General features: G+C 39.7%; 1 protein-coding gene across 3 annotated transcripts in view; it reads right to left on the bottom strand.

The window, feature by feature from the left end:
• LOC134349355 (uncharacterized protein KIAA0232-like) overlaps positions 1-18,285 on the bottom strand; it is a 57,341-nt gene extending 39,056 nt beyond the window's left edge. The window contains exons 1-3 of one of the 3 annotated variants that reach the window (XM_063053538.1): positions 18,011-18,285; positions 11,998-12,080; positions 8,159-8,223 (exon numbers count right to left, since the gene is read on the bottom strand). The gene's annotated coding sequence lies outside the window, so the exon portion shown is untranslated. Of the gene's footprint in view, positions 1-5,392; positions 5,463-8,158; positions 8,224-11,997; positions 12,081-18,010 lie in introns of those variants that run through there. The other 2 variants (XM_063053537.1, XM_063053539.1) reach the window with 2 other exon arrangements.
• Between the last annotated feature and the right edge of the window lie 7,690 nt (positions 18,286-25,975).

Raw genomic sequence — 25,975 nt, forward strand, 5'->3', positions numbered from 1 at the left:
ATAAATTGGGAACAGATGTTCTCAGGGAAATGTACTGAAGAAATGTGGCAAATGTTCAGGGGATATTTGCGTGGAGTTCTGCATAGGTATGTTCCAATGAGACAGGGAAAGTATGGTAGGGTACAAGAACCGTGGTGTACAAAGGCTGTTGTAAATCTAGTCAAGAAGAAGAGCTTACGAAAGGTTCAGAAAACTAGGTAATGATAGAGATCTAGAAGATTACAAGGCTAGCAGGAAGGAGCTTAAGAAAGAAATTAGGGAGCCAGAAAGGGCTGTGAGAAGGCCTTGGCGGATAGGGATAAGGAAAACTCCAAGGCATTCTACAAGTATGTGAAGAACAAGAGGATAAGACGTGAGAGAATAGGACCAATCAAGTGTGACAGTGGGAAAGTGTGTATGGAACCGGAGGAGATAGCAGAGGTACTTAATGAATACTTTGTTTCAGTATTCACTAAGGAAAAGGATCTTGGCGATTGTAGGGATGACTTACAGTGGACTGAAAAGCTTGAGCATATAGATATTAAGAAAGAGGATGCACTGGAGCTTTCGGAAAGCATCAAGTTGGATAAATCAAAAGGACCGGATGTGATGTACCCCAGGCTACTTTGGGAGGCGAGGGAGGAGATTGTTGAGCCTCTGGCTATAATCTTTGCATTATCAATGGGGACGGGAGAGGTTCCCAAGGATTGGAGGGTTGCGGTTGTTGTTCCATTATTCAAGAAAGGGAGTAGAGATCGCCCAGGAAATTATAGACCAGTGGGTCTTACTTCAGTGGTTGGTAAGTTGATGCAGAAGATACTGAGACACAGGATTTCTGTACATTTGGACAGGCATAATATGATTAGGAATAGTCAGCATGGCTTTATCAAAGGCAGTTCGTGCCTTATGAGCATGATTAAATTTTTTGAGGATGTGACTTAGCACATTGATGGAGATAGAGCAGTAGATGTAGCGTATATGGATTTCAGCAAGGCATTTGACAAGGTACCCAATGCAAGGCTTATTGAGGAACTAAGGAGGCATGGGATCCAAGGGGACATTGCTTTGCGGATCCAGAATTGGCTTGCCCACAGAAGGCAAAGAGTGGTTGTAGACGAGTCATATTCTGCATGGAGGTCGGTCACCAGTGGTGTGCCTCAGGGATCTGTTCTGGGACCCCTACTATTTGTGATTTTTATAAATGACCTGGATGAGGAAGTGGAGGGATGGGTTAGTAAATCTGTTGATGACACAAAAGGTTGCGGGTGTTGTGGATAGTGTGGAGGGCTGTCAGAGGTTACAGCGGGACACTGACAGGAAGCAAAACTGGGCTGAGAAGTGGCAGATGGAGTCCAAACCAGATAAGTGTGAGGTGGTTCATTTTGGTAGGTCAAATATGTTGGCAGAATATCTTATTAATGGTAAGACTCTTGGCAGTGTGAAGGATCAGAGGGATCTTGGGGTCCAAGTCCATAGGACACTCAAAGCTGCTGCGCAGGTTGACTCTGTGGTTAAGAAAGCATGCAGTGCATTGGCCTTCATTAATCGTGGGACTGAGTTTAGAAGCCAAGAGGTAATGTTGCAGCTATATAGGACCCTTGTCAGACCCCACTTGGAGTACTGTGCTCAGTTCTGATCGCCTCACTACAGGAAGGATGTGGATGAGAGGTGACTTGATGGAGGTGTATAAGATGACAAGAGGCATTGATCGCATGGATAGCCAGAGGCTTTTTCCCAGGGCTGAAATGGCTAGCACGAGGGGGCACAGTTTTAAGGTACTTGGAAGTAGGTACAGAAGAGACGTCAGGGGTAAGTTTTAAAAAAAAACGCAGAGAGTGGCGAGTGCGTGGAATGGACTGCCGGTGACAGTGGTGGAGGCGGATATGATTGGGTCTTTTAAGAGACTCCTGGATAGGGTACATGGAGCTCAGAAAAATAGAAGGCTATGGGTAACCCTTGGAAATTTCTAAGGTAAGGACATGGTCGGCACAGCTTTGTGGGCCGAAGGGCCTGTACTGTGCTGTAGGGTTTCTGTGTTTCTATTATTTTATCTTGCTTGATCTGAATGTACTGTGTAATGATCTGATCTGTACAAGCTTTTCACTGTACTTTAGCATATATGACAATAGTAAACCAGTTCCAATATTTAGTAATTATTCTTTCTTGAATTTTTAAATAAATGGCCAACACTGTGGAGGTATTGTTAGTATATTAAATGGCACTACAGACAAAATTGATGCCTGTAAAAAAAAAGCTCATTTGTCACCAGAATATGGACTGTAATTGTCACACTTGCAAATAAAATCCACACAAAAATAGTTATGGCAAGCAATATCTTGGGGCCTAATTAGTTAACAGTATTAAAACTTGCAAGCTCAATATTCATTTCAAACATTTTTTTTAAACATGTACTCCATATTCTAATAAATTCTTAATTGTATTCCATTCATGATTAAGAAAGGATAAACATTTGTAGAATGCCTCATTTTCTTGAGAACAGTTGATAATTCTTGACTGTTTTAGGGGTCTCAACCTGGAAGAGCCTCACTTGATTGTTGCTCTTTTAAGTAACTAAATCTGAAATACTATACTCCTTAAAGTTAGCAATGAAGTCTCATAAAGTCCACAATCTATTTGAATTCAAGCATATTTTCTTTAATTTCTTTGCTGAACCTTTGTCATAATAAAGGGACAATGCTAGATGGCTCTTTTTCTGATTGCAGCTCTGTCTCCAGTCGCATTTCACACAGATCAGTGCTGGTTCCTCTGCTGTCTGGAATATACATGTTAATGGTTTGGTGAAAATGTCAGTGATCTGATTACTTTGCAGATCATGCCAAAGTAAATGGAGTTGTGGACAGTGAGGAATGTTGTCTAAGGGTACAGCAGAGATAGAGAATGGAAACTTGACTGGAGAAATGGCAGTTTGAACTTAAGATATCACCATCAGGCTCTTCAACCAAAGGGGATAACTTCACTCAACTTTACTTGGTCCATCATTGAAAGATTCCCCACAAATTATGGACTCACTTTTAAAGACTCTTCATCTCATGTTCTCAATATTTATTGCTTTCCTATTATTATTCTTTCTTTTAGTACTTGCACAGTTTGTTGCCTTTTGCATTCTAGTTGAACACCCAAATTGGCATAGATTTTCATCAGTTCTGTTATAGTTATTATGCTATAGATTTAAGTATGCCTGCAAGGAAATGAATCTCAAGTGTTGTATATGCTGACATATGGTTCAATGGTATACAGTATACACCTGAAATTCTTACTCTTTGCAAACAGCCCAAAGAATGGACAACGGAAAAACATTCGAACTTCAAAGACCCCCCACCCCCTCCCACGCACAAGCATCAACCCTTCCTCTTCTCCCTCTGCCCACTTATTCTAGCAGGAAGCATCAGTGCCCACCACTCAAGTAAGCAATAGCAAAGCCCCCAAAGAACCCATGATCTGCAGTCCAAAAAAAACTAACCCAGCACTTTGACATGCTTTGATAATACGTTTACTTTGAACAAGCATTGCTGTTGCCTTTTTGGGAAGTCAAATGCAAGAGGAAAATATCAAGTACATGGCAGGACCCTTAGGAGCAGCATTGATTTACAATGCAGCTTTGGAACTCCAGTTCATAGCAAGTGTGGGTAGGGTAGTAAAGGTGGCTATGGCATATTTGCTTTCATTCGAGATACTGGGTATAAAAGTTGGGAATTCATGCTGCAGCTGCATGAAACTTTGATCAGGCCACATTTGGAGTATCATGTGCAGTTCTAGTTGCCACACTACAGGGAGAATGTGGTGGTTTTAAAGGGTGCAGAAGTGGATATGGCCTAAATCGGAAAGTATTAACTAGAATGAGCAGCCAGATAAACTTGGATTGTTTCTTCTGCAGTGGCTGAGGGGTTGATCTAATAGCAGCATATAAAAATTGAGAGGCACAGGTAGGATAGATACCCAGAGTCTTTTTACAAGTGCGGAAATATCATATATGAAAGGGCATAGGTTTAAGGTGAGGGGAAAAGTTAATGATTTGTAAGGCAAGCTTTTTTTTTAAAAAAGCACAAAAAGGTTGGTGCTTGGAAGATATTGCCGGATGAGATAGCAGAAGAAGATGCAATAGTAATGATCAAGAGACATTTAGACGTACATATGAACAGTCAGGGAATAGACAGATAAGCACCGTGTGCGGGCAGATGGGATTAGTTTAGATTGGCATCATGGTTAGCCCAAACATGGTGGAATGAAGGACCAGCTCAGGTTCTGAACTGTATACATGAAGCTAAGCAATTATACAAATTCTAGAACAATTTGATTGATAGAAATCCTCATCCAATTTAAAGGTGAGTTGTGCACTGAGAGCTTTGACTAAATAGTAGAAGAGTTTAAACAGGTACTAAAATAGGAGAGGAACTTCAGATGCATAAAGTCTTCACCTGCTAGTATTGTTTGACACAAATTTAAGACCATTATTTCTTTAAAAAAACTAGCATGTTTAAACTACTCTTACAAGATTGCTTTTTATAGTGGATCTCAGTTTCAATAGTCTTCCCTACTCCCCCAACACAGATTTTAAGGTGCATTCCTAAAGTATTTTGAGTCTGAAAATCGTAGCACGAGTGTACGTTATTTCCCATTACTTCACATAAGCAAACTGATTGTTTAATTTCACGTTTTTTCTGCTTTATTTTGACAGAAATATTCAGAAATCTTTTAAATGGAGAGACAAACAAGGGTATAACAATTAAGTACATTTTTGAATCAAATGAATCAAAAAGATATGTTCACTGATGTTCTAAGCTAGTGTTTAGAACCTCAGTCACACCAGGATCATTTCTTCAGACAATAACAAAGGGGTTGCTGGTCTTTTCTTATTAGAATCATTTTTACATGGATGTAAGAATTTTCACTAGAAGTTGCATATAAATGGAAGGATAAAACAAGAAACATACTAGCAACTAAATCTTGGTCCATTAAAAACAGACCAGCTGACATTGATGCATGAGGAATTCAAAATAATACTGAATTTTGCAACCACACCGAGTTATGTGTGTAATATTACACTGACTTGTCTTTGTCTTTCACCAACACCCAAGCCTGTTCTGCTTTGTTAGGTATTCATGACTCCCCTCAAGTCAACAAACTGCTTGAAATGGTCACAAATGTGCTGGGTCTTGCATATGATCTACCACCCCCACTGCTGCCATTTCTCTAACAGTATCAACTCCATTTATTAACCATTGTATATTCTGCATTTGAAGGCTGAGTTTTTTTATATATGTAATCACATCTTTCCTTGTTCTGTTGCTTATAAGCTATGTCTACACTTTCAACTTTACCAAAAGTTTGGTCTGTGGAGGTTTGGAGTTCAACAGAGGTTAAACAAATGTCATGTGCATAAAGTTTTGTTCACCTGAGAAAATTACTTGGAAGAGATATGGGAGTAGGTGTCAAGGGCTAGAGACAATAGTTTCAGTGTTCAACTGAAAAATAAAACAATATTGCATCAGTTTAGCAGTCTAAAGATACATTTAGCAGAGGAAAAGTGGAGTTCAGTGACTTGTTCATATACGTTAATGCTGACTTCCCTTCACTTTTCCTCCTTCAGTCTCTAAATACATCCAAAATGAAAAAACGTAGATGAAAGAGCAAGAAATAGCTTGTTGGGAACTTGAGGCTACAAATGAGACAAAAGGGAAACAAAAAGGGTAATCCAACAGAGTTATATTATAGACAAAACTCACTGAGAAAGAATGATGTGGCCAGCAATGTCTAGGGATTCAGACAGACTACAAACAAAGAACTGTGTCATTTGTAAAACTATTTAGGGACAATTCAGAGAAGCAGCAGAAACATATGGGGAGATAAAAAAAGAGGCAGTGTGGTGAAACTGCTTGAAAAAGTATCTGCAAGCATAAAGTACAGGAGAAAGAACTTTGTTGGTCAGGTTAGGAACAAATGAGATCAAGGGAGAATGAGCTGGCTTAAAAAGACAATAGGACATGAGCAGGCACAAGGAGGAAAATGGAAGAACCTAAACCTAAGAAAGATGCACATTTGAAATAATTTTGTCATGATGAGCTAGGGGAAGGGCATGGGTAAAAATGGATAGGAAACAGCATCACATTTACATACATTAAGTTTTGGGCAGTTTTTGGTGGGAAGGTTGAAAGGGGAAGAATATCTCAAATACTTAGGTGAATTTGCGAGTGCTAAATACAATCAGAGCTATAAAGTGACAGAAATTATATGGTACAACAGATCACCATTCGCCATTAGCAGATAATTTTTATTTTTATTCATGTATATAAATAACATTCCCCTGCAAATAAAGATGACAAATCTTTGTTAAAAACAAGATCTTCAAATGGCAGCTGCAACTTATCACACCCACCCTACACACTAAACCGCCTAACCGCACAATATTGTGGATATTTTAGATAGCATATTATAACTCACATTGAAAATTTTCATCTGTAACACAATCTTGTTGCTTACATTAAAGCAATGCTCAATAAGTTGCCATCTCTGTGCTGTGAACATTATGTTTTGGTGACATGGTACACAAACTGTAAATGGAATTTGAGAAGTTCCTGGAAAACAGCTAATGTTATTACTGAAAAGAGGTGGTGTTAAATGGAGAAGAACCCATATATAGAAGAAACACAGATAGGAATGTGTAAACCAATTCAAATTGGCTGAAACCTTTCACTTACTCTCACAATTGTACTCAAGAGCTGGAAAACAGTCACTCAAAACTGGACTGCCTCAGGAAAAAACTAGAATTGTAACTTTGAAAATCCATTTATGCAAGAATTCAAAAAGTTTTATTAAGCAAAAGAAAAAAAAATTTAAAAGAGTGCACGTCATCAATTTTACCATGTGGTGATTATTCTAGTTTGAATATTGAAAATTAAGTATTTAACAAATTCAATATACAAGTACTTGCTATTAATGAAAATAAAGTAATAAATGAAAAAAGGACAATTAACCCAATAACAAGTATAGCAGTAGGGATCAGGTGAAGAGTGAGGCAGAATTCAATGCCATAATTAAACTTGTACTTGCTTTCAGACTATTGCAGCCATCAAGAAAATAGAAAACAAAGATAGGGAAGATGATGACAGTGCAAGGTTCCCTGCCCCCATTCTACCATCTTGCCAAAGGAGTGAGAACGTCTTGTCTGGCTACATCATTGTGTGGTATGGAAGCTGCAAGTCATCGAACCACATGACCATACAGATGAAAGTAAAAAAAAACTCTTCTCCCCCCCTATTTATGACATTTACCAGGAGCATTGTATATGAAGGGCCAGAAGCATTATTGAGGATCCCTACCACCCTACCCACAATCTTTTTCACCCATTACTGTCAGACAGGAAGTACAGAAGCATCAGGACTTGGACTGTCAAACTGATCAACAGCTTCTTCCCCACCACTGAGGTCTCATTACTAGGACAGTGAGCTGTTCAGTGTTTACCTGTACTGCACACTTCACATGCATTTTGAATTAAATTTTATTAATTTATTTGTAGTAATAAATATGTGCTGTGTGTGATATATGTATTGTGGGTGCACCATGGTCTGGAGGAACAATGTTTTGTTTGGTTGTACATATGACAATCAATGCCTGTAACGCCATTGGTGTTTAGGGGAGCAATGATGGTCCTCTATCTCTGTTTGTACTATCGTACAGATATAGGATTCTTTGCTGCTGTTTCCATTACAAATTTTTTGACCAGTCAGGGCTGTTAGCCTCGAGCTGAACCCCCAAACCTGGAGGACCAGTGGACCACTCTTAGTCTGGCCTCTACCCATTGATCTGTTTGGCATACATGTAGTCAGATTATAATAAACTTGAAAAAGTTGGCTTCTCATCAAAACTTTACACTGGCCATTTTAAAACTTTGTTAATGCATTTAGTGAACTGCCAATTAGTGAATTGGCTAACTGCAAATTACTGCAAGTCTATTTCATGAAAGGAGCATTACTCTGTCAACTGTTTATTCATTTCCATAGATGCTGCCTGACCTGCTGAGTTCCTCCACCATTTTGTGTGTGTTTCCCTGGATATCCATCATCTGCAGTCTCTTGTATTTATGCATTACACTATTATTCCACAATTAAAGTTGGTCTTATACTTCAGTATTCTAGCCTGATTGCAAAAGTAACCTACTTACCAATTGAAGAAAGATGCCAGAACAAAAGTCAACCAACACAGCAGAAAGTCAAGTTGAGAACTGAACTGCAATGAAGTGAAATATACTGAACTTCAGTCACTACTTGCAACAAAGTATTGAACATGGATCTGATTTATTTTGGTAACTTTTACAGGATTAAAGCACTTAAAATTCTACCTAAGTTGTGCAACTGAAGTCCAATGCTCATCTATTTAAAGCAGGTATATATAAAAAAAATGAAACATCAAATGCTTCGAACTACAAGGCTTGAAAGAAAACTACACTCATGGGATTCACTACTAGATCAGAAGAAACATAAATGAAACTTTAGGCATAAAGCATATTAGAATTATGCAAAGTGGTAACTAATTGCAGGCAAGAATAATGTGGACTAAACCTTTTATTGTTCTCAAAAGATTCTATTAGTTTTTTGAGAATAAAATAATGAGAACAAATAAGGTTTAACCTTTTAAGGTGGCAGAATTATGTGGAGTTCAAACCCTTTCCCAAAACCAAAGCAGGTAACTTAGATTGTTGCTTCAATGCTGCACTGATAAAAGCCGTAATATCAGAGGCACTGTCTTTTCGACACACAACTTAAACCAAGCCTCGCTTGCCTCAGACAGAGAAAACAACCAACTTGTAAGGCCACTGTGGACAGGATTTTTCCCATCTCACAACAATCAAAACCAATAATTCATTTAGATTGTTTTATGGGTTGGATTCTGCTGCACTAAATGTTACTTAGCTCCCTATGAGTGTGAGAGTGACGGTATTACCAGAGTTTCTTTTAAAGCAAGTGACACTAACTGGTTCTTCTTGTACTTTATGTTCTTTCCACAGCACATGCTATCCTACAAAGTGAATGTTAAAACTCAACAAAGATACTCAACACTTTTGTCATGCATAGGTATAAACTGCCCAGTTAGTTTGGCTGCATTCTGCTAACAAATACCACTAAAATGTACAATTTTTTGGAAGTCAATTATTCTAGTATTTATTTAGGTCAAATCAGAATGACCTGCATAAATAAGAGCTTAAAAAGGCTAGCACGAGGAAATCTGCAGATGCTGGAACTTCAAGCAATACACATAAAAACTGCTGGTGAACGCAGCAGGCCAGGGAGCATCTATAGGAAGAGGTACAGTCGACGTTAATCTCTTAATCTCTTCTTTCAGTTAGTCCTGACGAAGGGTCTCGGCCTGAAACGTCGACTGTACCTCTTCCTAGAGATGCTGCCTAGCCTGCTGCGTTCACCAGGAATTTTTATGTGTGTTGCTTAAAAAGGCTAGTGCACATTTTAGAGTAAGAGAAAGATGGTGGGCTTAGACTAAGGGAACAGTGCAAAGGAGTGTACATATGAAAGAGAATATTTGTCTACATGTTAGAACTACAAGGTAGGGTCTACATGAAAGAATAGAATCTCTGGAATGAGCACACGTAGCATTTGAGAAGATGCCCAATGTAAACACAAGAATAAGGCAAAATATTCCATGACCAAAAATGCTCAAAAGCATCAAAAGAAGATAAAAACTGATGAAGTGTGAAGAGGAGAAATGAAGACACTTTTACAAAGGCAGAGCTAAAAAAACACAAATATTAAGTCAGCTACTTGTTCTGCTTTCAGACAGTTAACAGCAACCTAAGTTTCCAAAAATTTAATACAACAATAGGCCTCACTAACATCACAAAATCACCCTAATAATCATTTAAAGTCTGGAGTTTATTTTAAACTGCTAGTAAATGAAGTACTGAATAGTGCAGCTATTAGAATAAGCATCTTTCACATTTAATTATAATTTAGATTAAGAAAGCATCACCTTAAAAGTATGATTAAAATTGGAATTACACAGTATTATCGAAATTATTCTAATGCATAATTTATCAGGGATCTGTTAGCAATATTAGAAGTTTACTCATGCAATTAGAGCCCATCACATTTCCTCCATATTTCATATGTGTAATACAAGGTGAAAACTATACAATTATAATCGTTACCTCAAATTTTGTTTACAGAATTTAACAAATAACAATTTAACAGGTGGGATCTGAACCAAATGAACCTCTAAGGGTTTATGTAAACAAATCGTTAAATACTGCTTGAGAAATAGGAAAGGAAAGGTACGTCGCAACCGGAGTTTCTCCAGTTAGCGAACGATTTCCCTCCACGCCTCTCTGATGTAGTGGGGAATTGCGTACGAGGCAACTTACAGCAGTGGTTTGCCATTGCCTTCTGCCAGGTGAGTTTCCAAAGAGATCACCAGCTCATAACCCAGCAAGGATGGAAAGCGTGCAGGGGAGCTGGCTGGCTGGATTCAAACCTGGGACCTTTCATCCTGAAGTCTGACGCTGATGCCACTATGCCACCATGAGAAATAAACCAATTAAATTATTCAATGTCTAGTTTCTCCAATACTACATTAGCTGAAAGTATACCAAGAAAGTGTAAAAATGTAACATACACATAGCAGAAAGCTAAATAACTCAAAAGGAAAAACCTTCAGGTTTTATACAAAACAGTACTATTCCTCTCAGATACATGCCATTAATGGCTAGCTCCAGTGTATGTCAGTATGTTCCCGACATCTGTGCCTGTGTATTGCACGGAGGTCAAATTCAGGTACTGAAAATATTGCTCTGCCCTGAGCTCAATCAGACCAAATGTCTGTAAACTACTGAACTGAAAGGAGACATACACAGCATGTCTGTATTTCAGCTTTATACCACATCTGGACAGCCCTATTCTTTTGAGTGTGGTGGTAGACATTCACTGAATAGCTAAGACGATCATCTCTTTTTTTTAAATCGCCAAGATTTAAAGTAATATCTAATATAATTCTAAGCTGCCTATTCATTTATGAGTTAACTGACTGGAAACAAGTCATTACTACTTAAGATTGGCTATCCTATAGACGAGGGAAAAAGTGAAGGGTACCGGGAGGAGACATGGAGCAGGATGTGACAGTTGTTAGTTCACAGCTACTTCCATCTGTGAACAGCAGCACAGTAGCAGTGAGACTTTTAATACAGGTGTGTGCCGCTTAATGTCCATTTGGACAACCTCCGATCGCACATACATCCATAGTCCCGATCGGAGAACGTGACATAGCGGATGTAACCAATCTCGTGCATCACGCGTCTCGAGTGTAGTAGCGTTATGTGTATAGTGTACAGTATACAGTTTTAGTGTAAGTTCTTGGCTATTTAGTCAATACAGGTATATTACAGTACTCCATATAGGTTTGCTAAGTTTTTAATATGGTGTTTGCACAACATCCAAATCACATAACATCCCATTTCACAGAACGTATCGTGGACGTTAAGCAATGCATACCTGTATATTAGAATGACTGGCATGGAATTTATGAAGTATAAAAACGATAGCCCAGCAGCAACTCATTAAATCACACGATTCATAACTTTCAGCAGAAAATTATTCTTATTTAAAAAAAACAAAGATTATAAATCACAAGTTATTGATCCAGTTTTCAATGGCAAGTAATTAATAGAAACATTGTTGACTTCATCTCTTACAAAATAATACAGGGAAATGACATCTAAGTTAAGATGAACCATGGGAAGACGTGCTCTATCCAATTTTCCAGTTGGTCATACTTCAGTAGGAAATGAGCACAAATGCTTCAAAATATGCAAAAACATCTTTTTAAAATGTTATTTACATGTGTAAAGCAAGGTGTGATTGGGTCCAGTTTCAAGTCAATTGCATTCATTCCAAATGTGGCATAATGAAAATAGTAAATAATTACAGCCCATTATTAATGTTCTGCTAAAGTCAGTGCCACCACATTAAAACTTATTGCCAGTGGAGCTTCACTTACCAGAACTCCAGTCTAAAAAGCACACACTAATACCACGTGTATTTTGGCAGAAACTTGAAATTACACAGGATTAAGTCTTTTCCCTAGAAAGAAAGAACACAAGGAGTTTAGTTAGTCTTGTACCTTTTGTAAAATTTGTAATTATTTGAACCTTCTGACTAAAGTCCTAAATAGTATCAAATTTTATAACTGCAAAATGTACAAAACCATATTTTCACTGGGCTAAAATATTGAATGCATTCAATTAATGCGCAAAATAGAGTAAGCAACATCAAATGAAATGGGGGTCATTCTGATGGAGCAAGTTCTGGTTATAAATAGCGAATTTCCAAGTGCACACACCAAAATTGATAAAATAGTAATGCAGATGCTCAGGCCCTATTGACTTACTAAACTTTGATTGGAGAGCCAGAATTGTAAGTGTTCACATGATCCCTGATTATAATCTTGCCTGCTTTTTTGGATCAGATCTTTACACCTTCACCTCAATAGCAAATAGAATATTGGAAAATACTAAGTTTTTTTTTCTTGTAATAAAATAATAGCCCAAAAGAAATTTGTCTCAAGTTCCCAGCACTAAATAGCTGTCGAGGTTATCTGCCAAAGTTACACAGAACTGAATACCAGGAAGGCAGTATAACTGAGCACTTGATACTCAAATGATGGAAGATGATCGACCTGGAAGAGCTTTCTCCATAAATGCTGCTTGCCCTGCTGAGTATTTCCAGCAATTTTGATTTCTTTATTTCAGATTTCCAACTTTGGACAGCTTTTGCTCTCATAGCAAAAGGATTTTGTATTGCTGAGACTTTATAAGGCACTGGTCTGTCCATTTTTGAAATACAGTGAGCAGTTTTGGGCCCCATATCTCAGAAAAGACGTTGGAGAGGGTCCAGAGAAGTTCACAAGAAAGATCTCGGGAATGAAGGGTTAACTTATGAGGAGTACTTAATGGTTCTAGCTTGTACTTGCTGGTGTTTAGGAGAATGCGGGGGGGGATCTTAGTGAAAGATATCAAATATTGAAAGGCCTAGACTAGGGGTTCCGAACCTGGGATCCACAGATCCCTTTCTTAATGGTATTGGTCCATGGCATAAAAAAGTTGGGAACCCCTGATCGAATGGAATGTGGAAAGGGCGTTTCCTATGGTGGGGGAGTCAAAGACTAGACAGTACAGCCTCAGCATCCAAGGACATCACTTTGGAACAGATCAGAAGGAATTTCTTTGGCCAGAGGGAGGTGAATCTGTGGAATCCATCGCCACAGACAGCTGTGGAAGCCAAGTCATTGGATATATTTAAAGCAGAAGTTGATGGGCTCCTGATTTATAACGGTGTCAAAGGTTACAGAGAGAAGGCAGGAGAATAGGGTTGGGGGGGATAATAAATCAACATAACAGAATGGCAGAGCAGTCTCGATGTGTTGAGTGGCCCAATTCTGCTTCTATATCTAACGCTTTCAAGGCAAGTAAGATATTTGGAATCAGTTGCTAATAGGTTAGGGGTTGACAATCAAAAACAAGCAGTATGTAATAAATAATGAGCTAAACAAGCAGCTTCTGACCAAATGATCAAAAAGCAAACATAGTATAAACATAGACTAAACGGGAATGGCATCACCAGCTGCCAAGTGACCTTTATACATCCTTAAAAACTGCAACATAACAATAACTTTGATTAAGTGCATTGCTTGAAGGAACATTGCTATTTGATGGTCATGTGCAATAGGGTGGAATAATTGTATATTCCATCAAAAGGCAGTAAGGTATAAAGACTAAACCCCAACTACTACACTCACTGCTAATGAATCACACAAGCAATTGATTAACCCTCCTCCGGCCATAAAACTTAATACCAGGAATGCATCTGTATGTGTGACTTAAACTAGGTGATGTCGCAGCTGCTAATAAACTGCGTGTTATCATTTTACAAGTGAGGAGTGACTGTCTTTTTCCCATTAAAGTTTTGCAAGATCCCTCACCAATGCAATTTAGTCTCGAATCATTGTTCATATTGAAATCAGACAAATCTCAATTTCTAACAACCAAAGCAGCTATTTTTAACATACGTTCTTGTTAAATATCAAAATAATTATCACATTAGATATTTTAAATCAATGATTTACTTATTATTGTTTTGCTTTTAGTAACACTGCATTGACTAATCTATTGTTTTAACATGCAGTGGGGGAAAATAAGTATCCCAAGCAAGGATTTTTATGCAAATTTATAAAGGTCAAAGGAACAGACCCACAAGAAAAGCAGTTTCAAATATTCTAGAACTTTATTTTCCTCACAAACCCTACACAAATTTTCAGGAATGGCCAAAGTTTTCCCCAGAGGACCATAGACAGTTTTATAAGCCCTAGTGCCACTCTAAGCAACAAACATCAAAGGTGATTTGGAAAAATTTAAGGATTTCATACGTCATCTAGTCACTGAATCTTTAGGGGCATCTCTTGTTAAAAAAATCTCAAGGTGGTGACAACAGAGCAAGAGATAGTGGGAAATGTGCTATGGAATTCTTTGCTGTTGAGCTCAAATTTCCTCAGACCCAGATCAAAATGGGATTTATAATACCAAGTTCCACAGGTGTAGGGGCCTGTGATATGAAAGAGAACATGCATTTCTGAATCATGGAATCACTAATGATACTACACTTTCAGCAGTCAGAACAATAGTTAATAGCATGCCTGTACCTTTGATTACTTGCATATATAAATGAATAAATTCAGGAGACCAGATGGATCAGTTTTCAGAAGGACTTTTAAATGGAACTGCAGAAGACTTGGGCCAAAGTTATTGTCCCTTAGCTGTGTCTTTTCATGACATATTGCTAAAACTGCTTGAGTTTTGTGAGTTTTAATAAAAATATAGAATATGAATAGGCCAATCAGCTCCTCTCTATCATTTAACATGATCATGGTACCCTGTTTCAAACTTCTCCCTATACTAATGAATATAGGTACCTCCTTGAACATAGTTAATAACTTGGCCTTCAGTGGTTGAGAATTCTATAGGTACAGCACTTCGGGGAAAAAAAAATCTCTATTCTAAGCAGCATTCCCCAACTACTGAAGCTGTAACACCTGATTCTGGGCTCGCCAGCAATTGGAAATCTCCCCTTTGCATCTACTCTATCTAATCCCATCAGATTTTTTTTTATGTGTGTTGCTTGAAATTCCAGCATCTGCAGATTTCCTCGCGTTTGAGATTTTTTTTTGTTTCTATGAGCTCCCCTCTCACTCTACTACAGTGTATATAGGCATAAATAACCCAAATATCAATTTTGTAATCCCAAGGATCAGTCAGTGTGGCAAAACTCCATAATATTTTTGCCAAGGAAAGAACACACTCCCTCAAGTAATGAGATCAAAATAATGCACAAAATTCCAGATGGGTTCTCATGAAGACCCTAATACCCCAAGTCATCCTTGTTCCTTGCTCAATTCCTTCTGAAATAAATGCCAATATTCCATTTGCCTTTCCAACTACTTGCTGCATCAAGGAGGCTTGTTTTTAAAGGACTGGAGTCTAGTAGCACTTTTCCATTCCCTAACCTATCATCATTCAGATAATTTCTTTCTGCTTTTAGAACCAAGGTGAATAACTTCATCCATGTTAAGCTGCAACTGCCACACATTTGCCTACTCACCCAATTTATATAGATCACCAGAGTCTTCTTGCATCCTCTCACAGCTCACATTCCACCCAGCTCTGTGCCATTCACATACTTGGAAATATCACATTAAATTCGCTCATCCAAATAACTGATACATCCTTTTGACAGGTGGGCCCCAAGCATTGATCCCTACATGTCTTCACAATGACTGACTACCACCCAGAAAAGAGATCTGTATTCCCTAGAAGCTTCTTTCCCTCTGCCATCCAATTTCAGAAAGGTGAGCGATTAGTGATGATGAGGTGAGCAATTTTGTTTTGCTTATGAGTTATTGATCAGCCATCCATTTTCACAAGAGATTCTTCAGATGCTTGACACATAGAAAACACTGGAGGAACTCAGCAGGTCAGGCAGCATCTATGGAAATGAATAAACAGCTGGTGTTTCGGGTTGAGACCCTTCTTCAGGACAGGAAACAAAGAGGGAAGACGCCAGAATAAAAAGGTGGGGGCAAGGGAAGGAGGACTAGCTAGGAAGGTGGCAGGTGAAGCCAGGTAGCTGGGGAAGGTAAAGGGCTGGAGAAAAACAGATCTGATAGGAGAGGAGAGAAAGGGAAGAAGGAAGGGCACCAGGAGGTGAAGAGAAGGTGTAAAAGCTGGAATGGAGACTAGAAGGGGTAAAGGGGAAAAAAATACTGGAAGGAGGAATTGATGCTCATGACATCAGGTTGGAGACTACCTAGACAAAATATGAGGCATTGCTGCTCTGCTCTGACAGAGTGACCTCATCGTGGTGAAAGAGAGGGCCATGGATAGACATGTCGGAATGGGAATGGGGACAGGAATTAAAATGGTTAGCCACTTTCAAAGGAAAGCCTCATCCTGAGAACAGATGAGGCAGAGACAAAGGAACTGAGAAAAGTAGCATTTTTTTAAAATCAGGAGACAGGGTGGAAAGAGGTCTAGTCAAAATAGCTATGGGAACCAATAGTTTTATAAATGATGTTGGTAGGCAGTTTGTCTTCAGAGATGGAGATAGATCAAAAAAGGGGTTAAGGGTGTCAGAAATAGACTGCGAATTTAAGGGCAGGGTGGAAGTTAGAGGAAAAGTTGTTGAAATTGATGAGCTCAGCATGGGAGCACGAAGCAGCACCAGTGCAGTTGTCAATGTAGCACAGGAAGAGCTAGGGAGCATTATCAGGGAAAGCTTGGAACACAGACTGTTCTATGTAGCCAATGAAACACAGGCAAGTGGGGAGCTTTAAGGCTTTCTTGATGGGGGATAAAAGTATGCGGGTACTGGACATTCATGGTGAAAATCAGGCAGTCAAGGCCAGGAAACTGCAAACTGTTGAGGAGATGGACAGCATGTGAACTGTTGCTGATTCATTTTCTACTTTTTAAAAAAAGGATTTGATGTATGTCAAAATTGGATACTCCAAAAAAGATATACTGGCTACATTCAATTGAATAAATGATCTAATTTTTTTTATTCTGCATGTCCTAGAGATTTTCCTGCTTGTAAACAGAAAATGATATTTTTTTCCACAAGCAAAATAAATCAAAGATCAATCACCTGTTATAGGCACGGGAAGACAAATCATTCATGCAATTATGCTACTGATTTCACACATGCAGCAAATGGTAGAAAAACAGTGAAGGGCCAAACCAATCTGAAGAATTAAATCAATCGATCTCAAACAAGTGACATCAAGGATTTTAGTTTACCCAATTGCGGGCGGGTGGGGAGAAAAGTAGAATTAATGGTTGAAATTCAGTATCTAAAGCCGCAGTGGCAAGTGGGGACGATCTCCTCCATCTGATGTCTTCAATAGAACCACAGAACCCAGCTTACTGTAACAATATTTTCGTGTCGGCTCATTAAAAAGACGCACGTTATCATTGGTGGGGTGCGGCTACACAATAGGCTGGAGAGGGGCGCCGGCGGCTGACAAACTTTTTATTTATCGGGGAAGGGGAAGCTGCCTGGAAGGCCGCGTATTCCAACGCCCTCCTCTCCCACTCCTCCTCATCCCCACCCCCATGTGGCGGGGACCGACCGAGAAAGACGTGCGGACAGGATGCGACGCCACACACTGACCCCTAGCGCCCAGCCCGACGACCCCAGCCCACCGCCACGCAAATCCCAGGCAGTTTTCATCCCGACACGGCCCGGGAGGACAGCCACACCTCCAGCAGTCGGCCGGCCGCCAACCGAGACCGTTATCTTCCGACGTCTCCTCCCCAGCAGGGCACATCAAACCACCGGCTAACCGTTGCGCCACTCCTCACCCCTCCCCCTCCCCGATCAAAGGCCCGAGGGCTGACAGGCGGGCGCTGAGCGCCGCCGCCGCCGGGCCTGGCTCCTCCCGCCCCCCTCGCTCGCTCATTCACCAGCAGTGCCGCGGCTCCCACTCTCTCGGCCTCGCCGCTCCCTCCGGCTCGTGTCCGTTTCGAACGCGCGGATCCGTGAATCGTGCAGCACGGCTGGGGGGAATCGTCTGGCACCACACGTCACAATGCACTGGACTCCTCAGCCAACAGAACGGCGCGGTGAGACTGCCGGACGACCCACCCACCCCGTGAACATTCCAGCGGGCGAGGCACGTGAGGGGCGGCAGCTCGGTTTGCGGGAGAGTCGCGGGTCGCCGGGGCTAATTCCCCTATACCCCAGGACAAAGGGACAGCAATTGAACACCCCAACCTTTTACACGGGATATATTACAATTCAAAATTTCAGATGGTTTGTACACTGGTTTCTCAGCAGTGTACTATATGCATGCTACGAAGGAACGAACACGTTTGATGATTTAATTTTACATCGAATGCAATAAATTTAATTCATAACTATTTTAGAAAGAAGGGGATTTAGAGAAAAAAACAAGTTACTGCAGATTACTCAAATCAACTTTCTACAAAACGACAATAAAATTCCACTTAAAATAATACAACTTAAGATGTAATTGTATAATATCCAATATTTACTCTTGGGTACATAAAGTTAATATCTCAATTTAGGGTAATTAGTTAAAAAAAAACCGCAGTTACCGGAAATCTAAAATAGGTTCTGGATGTATTCAATAGGGCAGAGAAACAACGCTAATATTTCAGTTTGACACACCAGGATGATTTGTTGTACTTTCCAAACATTTTCACGGTAATTACTTAGCCCTCTTCATCATTACAACCACAATCAAGCCATTCAGAATCAGTTCTGATATCACTGGCATATGTGGTAAAACTAGTTGTTTTGCCGCAGTAGTGCAGTGTAATACATAAATACTAAAAATTACAGTCTGATTGTGGAGGCAAAGAAGCAGTTCTTGAATGTGTGTCGTTACACTCCTATAGACCCTCCAGGACGTTAGCAATGAGAAGAGGGCATGTTCTGGATGATGAGGGTCCTTAATGATGAATGCTGTCTTTCTGAGGCGTCGCCTTTTGAAAACGTCCTCAATGCTGGGGAGTGCCTACGATAGAGCTGACTGAGCTTTTTCCGATCTTGTGCAGTGACCCCTCCGAACCAGACGGTGATGCAACTAGTTTAAATGCTCTACACAGTACATTTGCAGAAATTTTCTAGAGTCTTTAGTGACATATCAAATCTCCTCAACCTCCGAATGAAGTATAACTGCTAGCGCATCTTCTTTGTAATTAGACCATAAGACATAGGAGCAGAATTAAGCTATTCAGCCCCAGCCCATCGAGTCTGCTCCACTCATGATGATCCCGGATCCCACTCAACCCCATACACCTGCCTTCTTGCCTTATATTCTTTGATGCCCTGCCTGATCAGGAAACTATCAAGTTCCATCTTAAGCATACCCGTGTACTTGGCCTCCACCGCAATCTGTGGCAGAGCATTCCGCAAATTCACCACTCTCTGGCTAAAAAAATCTTCCTAACCTCTATTCTAAAAGTTCACCCGCTGATTCTGGATACCCCCAGCACAGGAAATATCCTCTCCAGATCTACCCTATCTAGTCCTTTCAACATTCAGTAGGTTTCAATGAGATGCCCCCCCCCCCGCATTCTTCTAAATTCCAGTGAGTACAGGCCCAAAACTGCCAAACGCTCCTCATATATTAACCCCTTCATTCCCGGAAACATCCTCGTGAACCTCCTCTGGACTCTCTCCAAAGACAACACATCTTTTCTGAGATATGGGGCTCAAAACTATTGACAATACTCCAAGTGCAGCCTGACTAGTGTCTATAAAATCTCAGCATTATCTCCTTGCTTTTATATTCTATTCACCTTGAAATAAAGGCCAACATTGCATTTGCTTTCTACACCACAGACTCAACCTGTAAATTAACCTTCTGGGAGTCTTGCACGATGACTCTTAAGTTCTTCTGCATCTCTGGTGTTTGAACCTTCTCCCCATTTAGATAATAGTCTGCACTATTGTTCCTTTCATCAAAATGCATTATCAAACATTTCCCAACGCTGTACTCCAACTGCCAGTTTTTTGCACATTCTTCCATGTTGTCTAAGTCCTGCTGCAATCAAATTGCTTCATCACCACTTCCTATCCCTCCACCTATCATCGTATCATCTGCAAACATTGCCACAAAGCTAACACTTCCATTATCTAAATCATTGACAATATGAAAAGTAATGGTTCCAATACTGACCCCTGAGAAACACCACGAGTCACTGGCAGCCACCCACTCACTGCCTCCTTCCTGTCAGCAATTCGTCTATCCATGCCAGTATCTTTCCTGTAATGCCACAGGATTTTATCTTGTTAAGCATCCTCATGTGTGGCACCTTATCAAATGCCTTCTGAAAATCCAAGTAAGTGACATCTACTACCTTTCCTTTGTCCACTCCATTTGCTACTTCCTCAAAGAATTCTAACAGATATGAAAGACATGATTTCTCTTCACAGAAACCATGATGAATTTGACTTATTTTATCATTAGTCTCCAAGTATCCCAAAACCTCACCCTTCATAATAGATTCCAACACATTGCCAACCGCTGAGATTAGGCTAATTTATAATTTCCATTATTTTGCCTTCCTCCCTTCTTAAATAGTGTAGTGACATTTACAATCTTCCAGTCCTCTGGAACCATGCCAGAATCAAGTGATTCTTGAAAGGTCATGACCAATGCATCCATTATCTCTTCAGCAACCTCTCTCAGGACTCTGGATGTAGTCCATCCGGTCCAGGTGACTTATCCACCTTAAGACCTTTGAGTTTGCCTAGCACTTTTTCCTTTGTAATAGCAATGGCATTCATTTCTGCTCCCTGACACTCACAGACATTGATGAGTTTCTGGAGTTACAAGTATAACAGTGGTGATGAGTAAGCTTCAGAATTGAACCTGAGACGACTACCTACCTATTGAAGTGCAACATGTGTTTCTTTGGAAGGGGAGAAAAGAGTCGAGTTAAAGAAAAGGCAGAAAACAGTCAAAAGTAACAAGCAACATGTATGGGCACAGTTTGTAAAAAGTGAGTGTTAATAATTACAAATTTAAAAAGAGCAGAAATGGTTGGCTACATCATGGCCCGGCAAGGAAACACCAATGCCTTTAAATGGAAAATCTTACAAAAGGTAGTGGATTCAGCCCAGTATGTCATGGGTAAAGCCTTTCCAACCATTGAGCACATCTATATGAAATGCAGTTGTCGGAAAGCACCATCCATTATCATAGATCACCACCACCCAGGCCATGCTCTTTTCTCGCTGATGTTATCAGGTGTAAGGTACAGGAGCCTCAGGACTTGCACCACCAGCTTCAAGAACAGTTACTACCTCTCAACTATCAGGCTCTTGAACAAAAGGGGATAACTGCACTCACTTGCCTATCCATTGAGATGTTCCCATAACCAATGATCTCTGAGAATTCTTTATCTCATATTCTCATTATATATTGCTATTTATTTAGATTTGCATTTGCAGTTTGTTGTCCTCTGCACTCTGATAGAACTTTCATTGATCCTGTTATAGTTACTATCCTATAGACGTGCTGAGTATGATAGCAGGAAAATGTATCTCAGCAACTCACACAAAATGCTGGAGGAACTCAGTAGGCCGGGGAGCATCTATGGAAAAAAGTACAGCCGACGTTTCAAGCCGAAACCCTTCAGCAGGAGTGAAGAGAAAAAAGCTGAAGTGTAGAGTTGAAAGCTGAAGGGAGGGGAGAAAGAAACACCAGGCGATAGGTGAAACTTGGAGGGGGAGGGATGAAGCAAAGAGCTAGGAAGTTAATTGGTGAAAGAGACAGACAGCCATGGAAGAAAGAAGAAAGGGGGAGGAGCACCAGTGGGAGGCAATGGGCCGGCAAGGAGATAACATGAGAGAGGGACAAGGGGATGGGAAGTGGTGAAGGGGTGGGGGAGATAGAGGTATTACTGGAAGTCTGAGAAATCGATGGTCATGACATCAGTTTGGAGGCTACCCAAACAGAATATAAGGTGTTGTTCCTCCAACCTAAGTGTGGCCTTATCCCGGTACAGGAGGAGACCATGGATGGGTATATCAGGATGGGAATGGGAAGTGGAATTAAAATGGGTGGCCGCTGGGAGATCTGGCTTGTTCTGGCGGACGGAGCACAGAAACTCGGCAAAGCAGTCTCCCAATCTACGTTGGGTCTCTACCGATATACGAAAGGCCACACTGGGAACACCTAACACAGTATATGACTGCAACAGACTCACAGGTGAAGTGTCACCAAACAGTCCTTCCAGATGAGGTGACATTTCAGCTGTGAGTCTGTTGGGGTCATATACTTGTTCAGTGCTCCCAGTGTGGCCTCTTGTATATTGGTGAGATCCGACATAGATTCATATATATATGAATTGAGATGGAGTTTATTCTATATTGAGTTACTGAGTTGGAGTTTATTTCTAAGCAAGGAGGAGAGCAGTGTATATAATATTTCAGTAATATTTTAAATATATTGTTTGATTAAATATTCTTGTTTGCTTACATAATTCTATATGGACAATATGTAAGAAGTACGTGGATGATATATATCACAGTGACTGGCATTTCAATATATCTCACTACCTTGTTGTGCTGTATACATATTTGCTTCTATTACTCTACAGGAAAGAGTTCCACATTCTCACCACTCAATAGCTAATGTTTCTTAGCGATCCTGGTTCCATTCACATCAGTTTAAAAAAATGCTGCCATTGTAACTACTGTTCAAATGTTTTAAAGATAATTTATTCAAGAACCTTTCAACCTCTGCTTTAAATATAACCAATGACTTGGTCTCCACAGCCATCTGTGGGAATAAATTCCAATGATACCAAAAATTTACCACTTTCTGGCTTAAGAAATTCCTCTTCATTTTTGTTCTAAAGAAATGTCCTTCTAGTCTGAGACTGTCCCAATGGTTCTAGACACTGCCACTATTGGAAACATCCTCTCCATGTCCATTCTATCTAGGCCTTTCAATATTCAGTAGGATTCAATGAGAAATGTGACAGAAAGCTAATCACTAATGGTGAGAGCCAGTGTTCATGTATGCCCAATTATATGGGATCAGAAATAAGAATGCCGATCCATTTATCGTAACTGAATTTAAACAGGGGTTGGAAATTACATGCTACTATTAACCTAATCAATGTCAGCACAAACCAAGAAGTAAACCGGTGATTTGCTCAATAATAGACCTTTTACCATTATCTAGGATAACCTTCACCTGAACAGAAATGAATTAAACCCCAGCATTTAATTGTGTTTAGCTGGAGAACATTGTAACAGTGGAAAGCAACTAAAGATGTCATGGAATTGACCAAGGGGTCATCAGTGTACATGTGCAACCTGGTGTGTTTTTGGGAAATGGACTTTCATCTGTTCTGGATGTAACCTCAATTCAAGGATTCTCTCTTTCTTGCCATGAGACTATTCAGCCCACAGAGTCAATTATGGCTCTCACATTAATCCCATTCTCCCACACTTCCTTGTAATCTATTCTTTCTCACATGTTCATCAACTCCACCTTGATTTTACCCAATATCCACCAGCAGGAACTCACAGTAACCAATTAACCTACCAACCAGCATCTTTGTGGTATGGAAGTGCACCAGAGTATCTCTTGAAAATCCAGATTTTCACAGGATGTATGCACAAATTCCACAGTGACAGCATCAGAAGTCAGGATCGAACCTAGTTTGCTGGATTCACGCACAACAGCAGGCCTGTTGCACCAGTATCACTTACATTTTCAACTAAAGTTTAATTATCAGTCTTAATAACACCATGGAATTCATGGTCAAACTTTGTCTGATCACACTCTTAAATGTTAAGCATGCCATATTGCTGCTATTATTAATGGTTTTATAATCATTAATAAAATCAAACTCTCTGGTCCAGTTCAACAACTTTACCTGTGTGACCACTTTGCTTCTGGTGGGAATTTGATGAATGATGTGCCCCTTGTTTTGCCTTCATCCAATCCAATCTCCTTCCAACTATAAACTGCGCCAGATTTGACTCCAATGCGCCCAATCCAATTGACAATAGTTTCTCGATCATTCCATTTGCTTTCTTAAATCCTAATTGGTGAAAGATATACAGCTTGTAGATCCAGTGATTCATGGTGCCTAACAACAAGCAAGTGGTAAATTATATCCCACTAGATTCCAATTCAGATTCAACTCAATATTTCCATAGCAATTTAGGTGGGATCAATGGAATGTGCTGCTTGAAAATTAAAGCTATCAGTGATTTATCTCAGTAAGACAATTTTTGCAATACCCAATGCAGTTAGCAATTTAGTTGCAGTTCACAAGGACTCCCATATAAATTTCGACTTTACAGTAATTTACTACTATTGCCTTCTACTTTTGCTCTCCCTTCTCATCTCTATTCTATTATATCGACACAGTGCTCCACCTGGTGCATGCTTTAGAAATAGCAAAAACTTTGAAATTAAATTCAAATATTTCAGACTGAGGTATTTCTTCGGATCAAGGATCAACTTTATTCACCATATATGTTTACATGTATGGGGAATCTATTATTTATTTATTTTATTTAGAAATTCAGTGTGGCAAAGTCCCTTCCGCCCAGCAACCCACCTATTTAACCCTTACCGGACTTGACGAGGTTTTTGGCGTGAAGTGCAACAAACAGCAATAAGATTCAAAAATTATACAGAGAGAGGAATTATATAAAAATAAACTTAGAGGTTAAAGTATCAATATGGAATAAAATGTGTATAAATAGCAGCATTCATTTACAATGTAAGCGGCATTATAAAAAGTGGCTTAAAATGTTTATTGCAGTGCACTGCCCTGAAATAATAGATAGAGGAGGGTGAAGAGGGGCTAACTAGAATAAGCATTAGGTTGGAGGGAGATATTTGCTGTTCACTCATTTCTAATTGATAATTGGTACAGTGAAGATTTGGGACTGGGAAAAACTAGTAGTGGAATTTTTCCTTGTGGACAATGTTTTATATCAAAGCCATTAATTTCAGCTTATTATCTGAAAAGAATGTAGAAGAACCAGAATCAGATTTATTATCACTGATTTACTTGATATATTGCTTTGTGGTAGCAACAGTGAAGTAACTTTATTGAAATCGTCAAAATCCTGAGGAGGTATTGACAGGATAGACAGAGATGGATCATGGGAAAAACTTGAATTACCAATTAAGATGGGGATGAGGTGAGTTTTCTTTCCTCTCATAGAGTCATAAGTCTTTGAAATTCTTCTTCAAAGGGCAATACAAGCAGATTTGTTGTATAATGCACAAGTAAGATAGTGTTTTGAGAAGCAAGGGAGTGAAAAGTTATAAAGATAGGGTATATTTGTGTTTGAAATTACATTCAGATTGTCACGTACACAGTGACGGGGATAAAGAAACCAGCAGAAATAGAAACCACTTTGGAATCTAGTATTGCTATAAACTAATTATATTTATTAATAACTGCGCAATACAGTAAATATCAATGTAAATAAATCAAACAGGTTAGCAATGATTACATACATAAGTAAGTAAATCAGTAAGTGTGGAAATAGATATATGAAAAACCAAGCTTCTTTAAGTCTAGGGGTAAAAAGATACAGTCTTACGATGTTGAGTAAAGTTCAGTTCAGTTCAGTTTGTGGTGTTCTTGAATAGCGATGTAGAGAGAGAGTGAGCTGAGTCTTCAGGTGAGCTGTTGCCGTCGATTTTCTCGTTGTCCTCCGAAATCCTTCACAAGTCACTGACTGTGACTTTAACCAGGGGGACCGGTTTTCCTGTGGTGGAGTTATCACCCCAGCAAGGGTTGACACAAAGACAACTCCCCACCAGTCAACCCCTTCTCCTTCACTGGAAGAGCAATTTGGATCGATCTGCCTGATCGATCCTACAAAACCCACTTTCTCTGCAGGCACAACAA

Source organism: Mobula hypostoma, chromosome 7 (genome assembly GCF_963921235.1).
Source record: "Mobula hypostoma chromosome 7, sMobHyp1.1, whole genome shotgun sequence".
Taxonomy (NCBI): Eukaryota; Metazoa; Chordata; class Chondrichthyes; order Myliobatiformes; family Myliobatidae; genus Mobula; species Mobula hypostoma.